General features: G+C 33.3%; 1 long non-coding RNA gene across 3 annotated transcripts in view; it reads right to left on the reverse strand.

The window, feature by feature from the left end:
- The window catches only part of LOC143222499 (uncharacterized), a 40,195-nt gene that overhangs the window by 14,178 nt on the left and 10,373 nt on the right, over positions 1–15,644 (reverse strand). The window contains exons 2-3 of one of the 3 annotated variants that reach the window (XR_013012271.1): positions 4,953–5,018; positions 2,545–2,803 (exon numbers count right to left, since the gene is read on the reverse strand). This is a non-coding gene — a long non-coding RNA (uncharacterized LOC143222499). Of the gene's footprint in view, positions 1–2,387; positions 2,804–4,942; positions 5,019–15,644 lie in introns of those variants that run through there. The other 2 variants (XR_013012270.1, XR_013012272.1) reach the window with 2 other exon arrangements.

Consider the following 15,644-nt stretch of genomic DNA (forward strand, 5'->3'; position numbering starts at 1 on the left):
ATATATATATATACATGTATAATTCAAACGTCTCATATCTTACCTTGCCAGAATTATATATATATATATATACATGTATAATTCAAACGTCTCATATCCTACCTTGCCAGAGTTATATATATATATATATACATGTCTAATTCAAACGTCTCATATCCTACATTGCCAGAGTTATATATATATATATATATGTCTAATTCAAACGTCTCATATCCTACCTCGCCAGAGTTATATATATATATATATACATGTATAATTCAAACGTCTCATATCTTACCTTGCCAGAATTATATATATATATATACATGTATAATTCAAACGTCTCATATCCTACCTCGCCAGAGTTATATACATATGCAAGTGAAACGTCTCATATCCTACCTTGCCAGAGTTATATGCATATGTAAGTGAAACGTCTCATATCTTACCTTGCCAGAGTTATATACATATGTAAGTGAAACGTCTCATATCATACCTTGCCAGAGTTATATACATATGTAAGTGAAACGTCTCATATCCTACCTTGCCAGAGTTATATACATATGTAAGTGAAATGTCTCATATCCTACCTTGCCAGAGTTATGTGAAACGTCTCAGATTTAGCCAAAGTTCAAAAAACTAATTACTCCTATACACACTGTAAAAAATAAACAATAAATAAATAAGTAAAACTAACATTTGTACAAGTCTAATGAAAACTAATATTTAAAATACATCCTTTGGTAGTTTAAAAGCCTACAACAAACGAAATGTTGCTGTGATACAGGCAAATTAATACATTCCTGCTCAAAGCCTATATCAGGTTATTTAAAAATGGAGTATTAAATTCTTCTCAAAGCCAATATCAGGTTATTTAAAAATAGAGTATTAAATCCTGCTCACAGCATATATCAGGTTATTTAAAATGGAGTATTAAATCCTGCTCAGAGCATATATCAGGTTATTTAAAAATGGAGTATGAAATCCTGCTCAGAGCATATATCAGGTTATTTAAAATGGAGTATTAAAAACTGTGACTCCTTTGTTATCGCTGCTTTCAAATATGTTCTGTTTATCTCTCACTAAGCTTTTCTCAGCAAGCCGAAATAGTTGGATGGAATTAAAATTTAAAAAGGTTTGTTATTGCCGCGAGTTGTCTCTGCGGTAGAGGTTACAATTTCAGAGTTAGCGAAGCAGGTTCGAATACGTGTGATACCCTAAAATATTTATAGCACTTTAAGGTATGGGTGCACTATAAGAGAAACAATTAATCCTGTGGGCGGTGGACGTACTGCTGATTGGTTGCCTTCTCTTTGGTCACTAGTTAAAAACTGTGAATGACAGCAGACAATATCGGTAGCTTTGCCATAAATACAAATGAAAGTATTTTGATACAAATTGTAACCAAAGGAAATTACAAAGTTAGAAAAGTTATTTCCTGATTGAAGTAGGTTTTAGGAACCTGAGAGAGGTTTCGCAAAGAAAGTTGTAATACATTTAAATTTACAATAAGATTTGTTTATATTTTAATTTCGCGCAAAGCTACACGAAGGCTATTTGCGCTAGCTGTTCCTAATTTAGCACTGTAAGACTAGAGAGAAGGCAGTAGTCATCACCACCCACCGTCAGCTCTTGGACTACTCTTTTACCAACGAATATTGGGATTGACCGCACTTTATAATGCCCCCAAGGCTGAAAGGGCGAGCATGTTTGGTGTAACGGGGATCGAACCCGCAACCTTCGGATTAGGAGTCGAGTACCTTCACCTCCTGGCCATGCCAGGCCTTCTACAATGAGGAACAAGTTTGTTAGATAACCACAGAAAAAAGAAATGCGTAGACACAGACACACACACACGAACCGCAACCATAGCTTTAAAATAGCAATGAACTTCGTCTATTAAGTTATCAGCATGAAATCAAAAGCTCATCTGTGAATTGCTAACATTTAGAAACAAAATATCAGAAAAATTTTATTATGTAAATAGCATTATTGGCAAAGAATGCTAATGTCTGTAGGTTACTGCTATATAAAGTTAATTAATGAACTATTTTATATACACCATTCTCTTATTAAATGCGTATAACACACCAAACTTTTCTTGGTGGTTAACTCAGATGTGCATGATTACTGAATCGATATAATATTATATGTGCTCAAAGTGACTAAACTCATTCGCGTAATTAATACTAAAGTAACCGTTAATTGCGGAATTGAAGAAAACAAAACAGTTGTATTTATTTCGTTACTACCACAGAGTCGCCGGTAAAGACGATGGTCGTTCATTTACTGACGAAACTCTTGTAGCAATAAATTAAATGTTGGTAAAACATAAGGTTTTCTTTTTTGTCCTCAGTTCAAGACGTGTCCTTACCTAAATAGTCAAAAAAATAAAAGGTCGTTTACTGCGCATGTCACGACATTCTAGTGATTTATATTAAAATTTTGATTAAAGAATTTTTGTCTGTGTTATACCAACTAGTATAACATAGTAACTAATAATCGATATTTGATAGTATATAAGGTTTAAGTTATTAATTTTTACAAAGTTTGTAGTGCACTTACGTTATATAACTTTGCATAATTCAACGATTTTATTTTACTACAATAAACAAATTTCCTGTAGTGAAGCCACAGTAGAATGTCTCCACACCCAACTAAAAACCAACACTGCTACAAACACTGTCAGAGAACCCAGTTTAGCTTGTTGAGATCCTTCAAGTTGAATTGCTGCTACTACTGCTACATAGTAGTCTAACATAAACATGCAGACAGCTACCACAGAAAGTGGTACAAGGAGATAAGTCCACGGAACAGATGGTTCCTACAGGGAAAATAAAGATTTTCTTTCAACTTCACAAAACTATGCAGTCCATAATTAATCTTACAGAATTATGTAGAGTTAACTCAATGCATTTTGTTCACAAACATTGGTCAAAATTTAACATGAAACGTTTGTTATTTTCTCCTGCTTAAACAGCTTTGAACAACTCATTCTTCTATAAAATACAATAAATATGTTGTTATTTTTATTTTTGTCAGTTATATGAATATAATATACATATATGGCTGCTTGGAGCAATTTTCCTACGGGAAAAGCTGTCAGGTTAGCAATAACATATGTACATATACTTTAAATCACATATTACGTTAAAATGTTATTTTGAAAACCAGATAACAGATCGATTACGCCGCTACTTTAAGTCACTATGTAGTTTTTTCATAAACATGTTATACGTAATTCAAAGCAGAACATGAACAAAAAACAAAATTATGAGCCTTGAGTCTTCAAGGACTTACAAAATTTTTTGTTAGTTTACAGTCAAAATACATTGCACAAGGATATTACGAAATGTCTGTGTGTTTTTCAAGAAGTGTGTCGTAGTCTCTAGACCAAGCAGCTATTTCGTTATCGAAGAATAGTTCGGTTCTATAATACATGCCACGTGTTTTGCGTTGAAACCTGGCATACCCAGTTTAAAACTTCTGTGAAATCGATAAAACATAATATTCGAAATGCCTACAGTAGAACAGCATGTGTTAGCTAGAAACCAAGTAACACTGTATTATAATGTTATCTATAAAAAGTCTCACATGACACTGAAGAACCCTATATATCATAAAGAAACCGAAATACACTATAAAACACTACATATGTTATCTAGGATCTGGAACATACGATATGATAAGAATCTAGATGATAGTGTTGGACATTACAAGACATCAGAAAGAATATCTGATACTGTGTGTGTTACCTAGAAATATAATGTCAATATAGAACCAGAAACCGTGATAACACTTTTTAACACTATATACTACGTCGAAATAAAATGGTTTTATTGAGCAGTATGTATTATTTAGATTCTTAGTAAATCAAGTGACACTGTGGAACATTGTATGATATCTAAAGATTAGATAACTGTGGAGCATTGTATGGTACCTAAAGATTAGATAATACTGAGAATCATTGTGTGGTACCTAAATATCAGATAATACTGAGAAATATTGTATGGTATCTGAAGATTAGATAATACTGAGAAATATTGTATGGTATCTAAAGATTAGATAATACTGAGAAACATTGTATGGTATCTAAATATTAGATAATACTATGAAACATTGTATGGTATCTAAAGATCAAACGATGCTGTAGAACATTGTATGGTATTTAAATATTAGATGATACTGTGAAACATTGTTTTATAGTTGTAAGACTCTATGAATAGACCATAGGGAAACCTTTGAAGGAAAAATTACTCAGTGATCAAAGGATAAGATCCTGATAAAGGACAACAAAACATTAAACAATGATCAATGATAACATTCTGATAAATCTCAATACAGTTATAATTTATTAATTTGAACTTTGCAAAGATATTTTGTAAATAAAAAAAATGAAAACAAGGAATTAGAACGTGTGCTCACAACCTCGGATAATGGAGGCTGAGTCATTCTTTATATAAACATAAGTATGTAAGAAACATGAAGAATGGGAGAAATTGTATACCCCCCCTGTCGCTCGTTTTCTTCAAATTTAACATTCGAAAACTCAGAAAAACATTTCTCAGATCCGAAATGACCAACGATGCGGATCATTTTTTTGTAGTGTAGTGAGGAGTTTCAACCTTAATGTGCCCATGAAGTGTGGTATGAAGTGTGGTACAAATTTGATCACTCTTTACAAAGTTATTAGCCCAGAACTGTGAAAGTGCCCTACTTGCTCTCCATAGAAAATGATTTAAAGTGATCCAAAATCCGTATTTGGACCAAAGTTAAAGAGGAATGTCTTATACTGACTTCCAAAAATCCGTATTCGGACCAAAGTTAAGGAGGAATGTCTTATATTGACTTCCCAAAATCTGTATTCGGACCAAAGTTACGGAGGAATGTCTTATACTGACTTCCCTTCCCATTATGTAAAAGATTCGTGCACATCGGTCTATCAGTTTTCAGAGATACTTACAGATACATACCCACACACACGGACCCGACTGCAGTATTTCTCGCCCTTCCCCCTTCTTCTGCGAGGGTAATAAATCCTGTTGAGAAAAAAAAAAGTGAATTATTGTTTAATGAATCTATACCTTGTGTAATTACCCGACGAATGTTTCTTTTTATGTGTGGTCATAATTAACTTTTATTCGACTCTTAAATCTCTCAAGAAACTTCACATACATAAAAGTTAGTCTTAATTGTGGATTCACATAATACGTAACTTAGAATGGAGATACTTTAGTTTTCAAATTAAACACACAAATAAACGCACAAATTCAGAGATGATGAACAAAACATCGAAAAAAGAATGTGTAATAAAATTATTTTAGTAACGCTAAAGCTGTGTTTATCCAGAAATAAACGCATAGAAAACCACAATAATAGCTAAAGAAGCTAAATCAGATACATAAACGAAATGTATGGTGTTTGGTTTACTGCAAAGCTACATCTGGCTATCTGTTGTGTCCATCGGGGAATTTGCCGCGAAACAAAAGCACACACAAAAAATACAATAGTTAAAGATTCTGATCAAATGTATGTGTTTCTATCTTCAAGGTCACATATATAATATATTACTTTCTTTTTGTATGTTATATGTTTGGAATAAATGATGACGTAATCTATTTTTATTGATTAACGCAAGTATACGAAGCAAAACAGGTAATAGTCAAATAACGAAAAACATGCCATAAAGCGACACCTACAAAAAATACATTCTATACCTCTTTCTTTATCATGGTTTACTTTACGACTTGCATTATGCTGGTTTTGAACGTGAACACATAAAAATTAATGTTAATGTTCATGTGATTGAACAGAAACCGCGGATCATTTTTATGAAACTTAATGAACCAATTTTTTTTTCCAATCTTTTGAAGTTCCGTTTTGATCAAAAAACCAAACAAAAAACAAGCAAGAATGTTTTCTTTTGATAAACGTATGCTGTTTTAACCCGTTTAAAGAGAGAAAAACTTCGCATTGGTTGAGCTCACCAAAGCCCTGCCACATCTTTGAAACTGGCGCAGCTCACATGACGTGTTCGACTCTCTTTTGGTAAGTTACAAAATGTAAGCTTTTTAGTTCTTCAAGGATATTTTATGTATTTAAAAATTATCACTGTTGGCTAATGTTACAGAACAAGGAGTGGAACAATAGAATATTAATTAGATAGTTAGGCTTTTATTTTAAAAGGTTACAGTAGCTTTTAAGTTGCAAAATGACAACTAAGTATCTATTCAGTATACAATACATCAGGATTTAAAATGTATTTTAAGTTAGTTCTACGAACGTCCACTAGATTTCCGTAATAGCGTGGAAGGGGGTTATAAAACTGTCGTTATGCGAGCATTTTCATGCAAAATGTAAAAAAAACTTCACAACAAGACACAAAGGACACCAATAACATAAGTGTTGTGTTAAGGATACACAAAGGCTTACTATAGAAAAATATGAAACACTAATTCATATAGTACTAGGGTAAATAGAATTAAATATTTTAGCAGACAGAGGGCGTTTCTAAAGCTATTTAATTGTTAGGGCTAGTAACTTAAAAATATCGGTGATTTAAAGAAAAAAATTAATGAGACCAAATAACTATAGACTGAGAATATTTATATATATTTTATAAAGTTATATTTTATTATTTTACTAATTAAATGTTTAAAAAATAACATTCGATGATCACAAACGTATATTTTCTGCCGTAGTTTTAAAAATTCCTTAACTGTTTACCAGTGTTCAAGAGAAATGAGGTAAATCCACAATTTATCGATTAGATAACAGAGTTCAAGAGTGTGTGTCAAGCTTATTTTTAGTGCAGTTTTGAATATTTTTATTTTATTTTTCAGTACTTTAGGCATTAAATCTGCTGTAACTTATAAATTAAACTTAGACAGTTCTGAGTGCAATAAAAGTGGGCAACTTCTATCATATTTGTGAAGTTTACAAACATTTAGTGCTTCTGTTCATCAGTGTATGAGCTGTGTAGTTCTCCTCTGTTACAAATACTTCTGGCCACGTGGTTAAAGCACTCAAATCATAATCTGAGGGACGCGGGTTCGAATCCCCATCGCACCAAATACGCTCGTCTATTTCAGCTGTGTGGGCGTAATGATGTAAGGATCAATTCTACTATTTGTTCGTAAAAGAGTAGCCTGGCAGTGGATGATGATGACTTTCTCCCTTCCCTCTGGTCTTAAGCTACTAAACTAGGGACGGCTAGCGTAAATAGTCCTCATGTAGCTTTGCGCGAAATCCCAAAACAAACAAACTATTTTTAATTATCTAAGAATATATGTCTAAGTTGCTTCAGGCTTGCGAACTCATCAACCTTGGTTTTAGTTTTGATATTTGTTAACTTAGACAGTATTGACCAAACCACAAAAAGATACCAATATTACGTTTAAAGAAATAAAAACAATTATTTATTTTCTATACAACTTCCCGTTGTGAATATTACTTCTGTTTTTGAAGCTGTATGTCTGACGTCTAACCCAAACATACTCTTACGACTCATAGCAGTTGAGTAACGAAGGTGTATTTAAGACTAGTTTAGTTCTATTTAGAACTAGCACAATAGTGGGCAATTAGAGATATGACTGTTTGGGATCTGGAGAAGGCCTTTGATACATGGTCTTCTTTTATTGGGTTCTCGTATCTTTATCAGCAGTTTTCTACAGAATCTTTCAAATCACTCTATTATTTCGCTCTTTGCAGTAGAAACGTGGCACAAACCGCGTGTTAAGCCTCATGCTGGCTTCTTACCAAGTTTATTAACCATAAGATGATGCAATATTCATACCACAAATTATTGTGTCATAAAGAACATTAGGAAAACAAAAAGGATTTCTGTACATTTATAGCAGGAGCAGAAAACGCAACAGCGGGGTTTGAAATGTAGTACACAAAATGATACGCACACACACACGCACTACATTTGTTTAGGAGTGTTCCTTGAAAAAAATAAAGTGTGTTTTCGAAAACGTTTAAAGATAGATATACTTTCTCTATTCATATTTATATGTACATACTTTAGAAATATAAGAGATGGACAAAATACATTGTAAGTTTTGTAACAAACCCCATAATAATTCTATGTGATTTTTCTCTCTTTTATGCCCCCCTCCAAATAATATGTTACCCGAAATACACCTATTTATTAGTGGACAAAGTTGGCTTGGTATACTTCAGATAGTTCAAAAAGCGAAGTTATAAAATAGATCAGTGCATTTACACGTATTTCTTAAGTTGATTGTTTAGTACTATATTACTTTATACTTAGCTCAGCATGGCCAGGTGTTTAAGGCACTCGACTCGTAATCTGAGGGTCGCGAGTTCGAATCCCCGTCACACCAAACATGCTTGCTCTTTCAGCCGTGGGGGTGTTATAATGGAACAATCAATCCCACTATTCGTTGGTAAAAGAGTAGCCCATGAGTTAGCAATAGATGGTGATAATTTGCTGCTTTCCCTTACACTGCTAAATTCGAGACGGCTAGCGCAGATAGCTTTCATGTAGCTTCGCGCGAAATTCAGAACAAACAATCTTTTCCATATGTTTGTTTGTGAAAAAAGAAAGGAGAGAGTTGTTACCCCTCAAAGCAACTTCTTATATTTCTAAAATACGAAAACTAAATAAATGTAAATTTGGTTAAAGTGATTAAACCAGGGCGTCTACAAAGAACGAAGCTAACCAATGAAGTTAGGTCATAGTGATTTATACGAACTAACATTTAAGAACTTTCGAAAATTCAATTTTTCAGTTATAACTGTACTATGTGAGCTCAGTCGTTCCTAAGTTTAAGCTGGAAGACAGCGAGTCAATATCGCCTGACCGAATAATATGATTTTACGGTCATTCTCACAGGGAAATACGTTCTTCCACCATGTACGGATCGAGTTTATGCTGTATCGGTGTGAGAATTATGTATCGTCAGTTTTATAACCCGACCCAAAACGTCACTAGGCCATGCCCGGCGGTCTCACTTTCTAAAGAGGTAACAGGTTTAAAAAAAAACAAGCCAACAAACTTAAGTATCCGTATGTATTGTAATCAGCCCTCTGTGGCTCAGCGGAAGGTTTGAGGGTTTTTAACACTAAAATTCGGATTAGATACAGACAGTAGGCGGAGCACATGAAGCCCATTAGGTAAGCTTTGTGGTTAAGAACGAACAAACATCTTACTTACTTAAAAGTGTAAGTCATCTGTACTGAATCTATGGCAGGGATTTAAACCCTGAATTTTATTGTTACGATCCCTCAAGATCTCTGCCGAGCTTCTTCTAGAGTGGGTGGAGTTTATTTAAATAGTCTAATCGTGTAAATGTTTTTGCTTCGAATAGTTAGAAGCATGAAGTGTGAAGTAGGCTAATCAATTACACTGTGTTACGTATATCACTTGTACTGTTAAATCCTACAAAGGTCAATGGGTACGTCTTCTCAACATGCACAACTTTCTTCAAATAAAAAGTTAGTTATTGCAATATGAAGCATACTTTTGTAGTCTAATATTTAGCTTTATGAATCTATCTTAAAAATAAGCATCACAGACTTATGTAATATCTAAAAAAAACGTGTTTTTTCAATCACTTTCATCATATTTTGATTTTTAGAGGCTTGGATCTAATACTCTCAATCTATCTTCCAAGAAACACATTTTCTTCAAAAGTTAATATAGCAAACGGAAATTATTGTAAGCAAATGAAATTCACCGCTAAATCTGCCTTGGTGTTAGTGCAAATTATCTTTATCAATGATTCATTTCTCTATGTTAAACTGAGACTAAGAATTATGGGATTTTTTCTCCTTCCGGTTATTTTTAATTTTAAAATTTTTATTCGAAACTTTCAATAAAACATATATTTTACATCTCAAGCTATTTTATTCTTAGTTGGACACTCATTAGCATCATTATGTAGATGTTCAAATCCTCCAAGTTAATTTTACACCAAACATGTTCGCCCTTTCAGCCGTGGGGGCATTATAATGTGACGGTCAATCCCACTATTTGTTGGTAAAATAGTAGATCAAGAGATAGCGGTGGGTGGTGGTGACTAGCTGCTTTCTCTCCTATCTTACACTGCTAAATTAGGGACAGCTAGCGCAGATAGCACTCAAGTAGGTTTGAGCGAAATTCAGAACAAACCAAATTAATTTTATTACTTCATAGCAGTACTTGGTAAAACCAAAGTTGATACTGGCTACTGGTGAACATCCATTTTAAATAAGATGTTATCTTCAAAAGTACAGCTTCAAAATGTTACAATTATTTTAGTTATATCCATATTATACTATACGTCTTAAGAAATTCATTGTATTGTTTGTTGCTGTGTCTAACTGAAATGTCTCACCTACGTATGTGACGCGTCGAGGCTGCGCATTTTCACTCAAATTGTTGCTCATTGAAGTAACGTGAATAAAAACATCATCTACAATGGACTTCTTCGGAACATGAATATTTAGTTTTGGACATTCACCTCCAAAACACGTGATACAATTGTTAAGAATTGTAGATTTAGGATGGTCAGCAACATTAAAGAAGTCCAAATGATCTTATATTTTTGGAATAAGATAAGACTCAAGGGTTCATGACCGATTCCAAGAAAATTTGGGTGCGCAACTCATTGACCCACGACAAATGCCTGCGGTCAACGACCCAAAAACTGGCCACGATCTACTAAATTGAGAGATATTTACAGGAAAACAATGACGCGTTGCGTGAACTCGTCCGGTGTGGCCCTTTTGGATCACTGAATAATTATTTTCTTTAGGGACTCTGGGACGATTCGTGGGCTTTGACAACTATGTTACTAAACTGACAAACAAAGGATAGCATTATTTCACGTTTGCGTTCAATGTAAACGTATCCTTATCAATGAACGTACAATAGACACACATGTGAAAACAGTTTATCAAGATAATACATGATACATACATATATATATATTTTCCCCCTTACGTTGATTGCCAAAACTCTCAAAAAATATAACAAACTACACAATAGTTTCGGAAGTTGTATGGTAAAAATAACAGTAATATTAAAGTTGTACCTGAGTCTTGATTGTTCATTTGATGAAATGCAAACAAACTAATAATGTAAATTACTTTTTTTCGTTATTTTAAATTACATGTTATATTTGTTGTCTCATTAGATTCAATGTAAACAAGGCTTTCAAAAATAAATTATACTTCAATGTTTTCGCGGCTTAAGTGTTAGAATACATATATATATTTTTTCTGATGAATAAATAAATGCAAACAAATCTGTTGCTGACACAAAGCTGTACAATGGGCTGTTTGTGCTGTGCTCGTTCTGACTGCGAAAACCAAGTTTTTAACACCTTAAGCTTTCAAACTCGTTGGTGAGTCGCTAGCTGGGTAGGGATCATTCAATGTCGAATTGTTGGATTCATACGTTGAATTTCGGTGCAGTAAGAAAATAAAAATTAAAACACTAAGTCTAGTTTACGCCTTAATAGAAAGTCGAATAAAGAGTCTGTGTAAATAAAGTAATTTTTACTATGATTTTCAACACTACATATATCCTCATGTGTTGATTTAACTAAGACAGCAGCTACGAAGAGATCAATGCCATGGGTTGTTAAAGTTAGTTGAAACTAGTTGGGATCAACTTATAAATACACAGTTTATGATTTGATTTAAGTTGAACTACCTATGATATTAAGATATAATATCATTTGCTATAAACACTTAGCAATTGGCTCTAACACGAGCAGTTTACCTATTTATATTTTTTACCTTATATTGTTTACCTGAATTTTATTTTATCGCAAAATTCTCTACGATTGAACAATATATGCAATAGCGAAGTACAAATAATGTAGAAAACGCCGCACAATTCATGCCAAAAGTTCAATTTAAAACACACCCAAATTCTGAATATAATTATAAAATCTCAGGTGCTAAAATACGTTCTGAAAATGTCTAAGACATTTGAAATGTATGAAATGTATCAAAATGACGTGTTGTTTTTTGTTATTAAGCGTAAAGTTGACCCCCCCCCAAACATTGACACAGTTGTATGTCTGCGGACTCACTCTGCTAAAAACCGGGTTTTGACACCCGTGGTGGGCAAAGAACAGACAACCCATTGTCTTGTTTTATGCTTAATTCCAAAACAAGCGCAAAGCTACACAAAGAGCTATCTGTGCTCTGCCCATCATGGGTATCTAAACCAAGTTTCGAGAGCTTTGAATCTACAGACATACCACTGTGTTACTGGACAGTATGACGTATTAATTATTTATTTCGTCATCGTAATAAAAAATTCTGATCTTCTACGTTATTTTTGAAACTTGTGAAAGAACGCTATTTCTTGTTTACATTTTTAGTATCAGATATATGTGTTAACTAGAAATTGTTCACTTTTTTAGATAATATTTTTTGTTAGCTAGAATAAAAACATGTGGTTTTGGGTCTATATAAACGTGAAGCATTATTAACTTTTAACTATAATTCATTGTCATTATCAGCTATAAGTTTATACGATCTTCTAAGTGTAAAAATTAATTAATTACTATCTTTATATTCAGCGTCTTGGCAGCTAAGTTGCTGACGATGTTAAGAACATTCTAAGAAAGAGTATGTTTGATATAAGTAACCGGATTTGGTCCAGTGTTATTGTTAGAAATGTTGCTGGACTGCAATAGAACACGGAATCACAGACACACAAGGAAAAGATAAAAGAAGTCCTCCGAGTGAGGCAGCGGTGAGCCTTCGAATGTATAACAATAAAATTAGGGGTTCGTTTCCCCTCAGGGAACAAAGCGGATAACCCGATGTGACTTTGCTATAAAACACACACACACAGAGATAAAAGAAGCTCTCTATCGGACTTACAGCACTCTTAGATAATTTATTGTACACTTATAAACAAAGCTGAGTTCACCTTTTGAAACAATTAAATAATTCATTAAGGTATTAACGTGTGAGACTTTAGACGACTTAATAACACATTATCTTTTGTAATAGGAATACTCAGAATAATATTTCGATCGCAACAACTTTAAAACACGAACTACATCTTCCCTGACAAATATTACTAAACATTGAATACATGCATTACTAACTATGGGCGACAGTTATTATTAATTACTGATAACAAGTGTTATTAATTTCCAAGTATTATTGATAATAATGGACAAGTGTTACTGACTACTGATAACAGTTATTATTAATTACTGACGACAAGTGTTATTAATTACTAATTGCCAAGTGTTATTGATACTAATGGACAAGTGTTACTGACTACTGGAAACAGTTATTATTAATTACTAATAACAAGTGTTATTGACTACTGGAAACAGTTATTATTAATTACTAATAACAAGTGTTATTGACTACTGGAAACAGTTATTATTAATTACTAATAACAAGTGTTATTGACTACTGGAAACAGTTATTATTAATTACTAATAACAAGTGTTATTGACTACTGGAAACAGTTATTATTAATTACTAATAACAAGTGTTACTGACTACTGGAAACAGTTATTATTAGTTAATGATAATAAGTGTTGTCTACTACTGATGACAATTATTATTAATTATTGATAACAAGTGATACTGACTACTAATGACAATTATTGCTAATTATTGATAACAAGTGTTATCTACTACTAATGACGAGTGTTTTCAGCTATTAATGACACGTGTTAACTAAATGATAATAATTTTTACGAATTATCAGTTTGTTATTAATGTTTATTAATAGGGAAGATACTGAACGAACGGATAGCAAACTACATCAACATTTACTAACAAGAAATTCCAGGATATAATTACGACTCCTTCCACCCACTCACAGGCCTTTTCAGGACGACAGTCGACAAGGATCCGTAAAAAAAAAAATAAAAAAATGAAGGAGTGTATAAACTAATTAGTAATTTAAAATAGTAACTAATTAACATTTAGACATAGGTGATCGTACAAGTTACTTACCGTGACAACAACTGATATCTGATGGCCACAACTTGACCGAGTTGTAATTAACAAGAGGATTTAATAAGAACTGATGAAAAGCGTTACTTCAGTAAAAACAATAAGTTGTACTGTATGGCTATTGTGCTGTTAACGATGTAATATAGGAAACGAAGTGTAACCGATGTGATGATAAATACATCTGTGACACAAGTTGTCCACGACATGATCATATTAATGAACACAACCACGAATCTTAATGTTAAAGAGGACACAATCGAGCACTTTCTAATGAAACATGGCGCGTTATATAAAACATTGTTTAACATTAAGCCCTTGGAATCATATAACAGTTTTCTTGATCGTAAATTCAAAGAGTCTCTATTCATTTCATGTTATAAGCCTAAAATAAACGAAAATAATTCTTGGTCTTGGTAAATACTAGTATTATTTTGTGTGTGTGTTTTCGATAGCTTATGATTTTTTGTCGTTTAGTTACTCTAGTTCCATTTAATGTACGTTTAATAACACGTGGTATCACCATTGATAAATTGGTTTTGAATTGTTGTATGGGTCTTATACACTCGACAACTCCTATCTGTGTATGACCTGAGATATCTGTGTGTGACCTGAGATATCTGTGTATGACCTGAGATATCTGTGTGTGACCTGAGATATCTGTGTATGACCTGAGATATCTGTGTGTGACCTGAAATATCTGTGTGTGACCTGAGATATCTGTGTATGACCTGATATATCTGTGTGTGACCTGAGATATCTTTGTGTGACCTGAGATATCTGTGTGTGACCTGAGGCCGAAATATCGGGGTTTTTAATAAAATCACTTTTATGAAGTGTGATAAGTCGTTTTAATCCTCCAACGTGGTCTCCGAAGTTTAAAACTGGCAATTACTATCAATAGTATGTTTTGTCTGTAGTTAAGCACAAAGTTATAAAACGGGTTATCTGTGCTTTGCCAATCACAGGTATCGAAATCCAGTTTTTAGTGTTATGAGTCTTCAGACGTAATGCTGAGCCACTGGGTAAGGAGAATAACTGCACATATCATGAACTATTGACGATAAGTGTTATTAACTACGAGTTATAGGGATTGTTCACTAATGGAGAACAAGAATCATTAACAACTGCCTAAACGCTCAGAAGTTTCTGACGACAACATTACAAATACTGAGAAGTGTTATTATTAACGAATTATGACAGTTATGATTACGAACATAAATTTTGTTGTTGGATTGAACCATTTGCTGGCGATAACACTTTCTCTGTTTGTGTTTTTTAAAGTTTGCACAAAGCTTCACGAGGGCTATCTGTGGTAGCCGTCACCAGCTTAGCAGTGTAAGACCAGAAGGAAGGCAGCTAGTCATTACCACCCACCGCCATCTCTTGCGCTACTTTTTCACCAACGAATAGTGGGATTGACCGTCACATTATAACGCCCCCACGGTTGAAAGGGTGAACATGTTTCGCGCAAACTGGATTTAAACGAATGAAATATGTAATGTTTTTTAGTAGTAAGCTTATGAGAATTAAACCTGGCACAATGTCTATATACGATGAAGAAACTGTTAATTTATCTCTGTAAAAATAGCCGGGAATTTATGGATGCTTGGCAATTAAATAATTGATACTTTATTAAAATATGTATCATTTAGCAATAAACAATTTAATACAGTTCATACCAAGGAATTATGCTGTTCTTTCCCTAAAAATAA

The sequence above is a fragment of the Tachypleus tridentatus genome, chromosome 8, assembly GCF_004210375.1.
Source record: "Tachypleus tridentatus isolate NWPU-2018 chromosome 8, ASM421037v1, whole genome shotgun sequence".
In the NCBI taxonomy this organism is placed as follows: domain Eukaryota; kingdom Metazoa; phylum Arthropoda; class Merostomata; order Xiphosura; family Limulidae; genus Tachypleus; species Tachypleus tridentatus.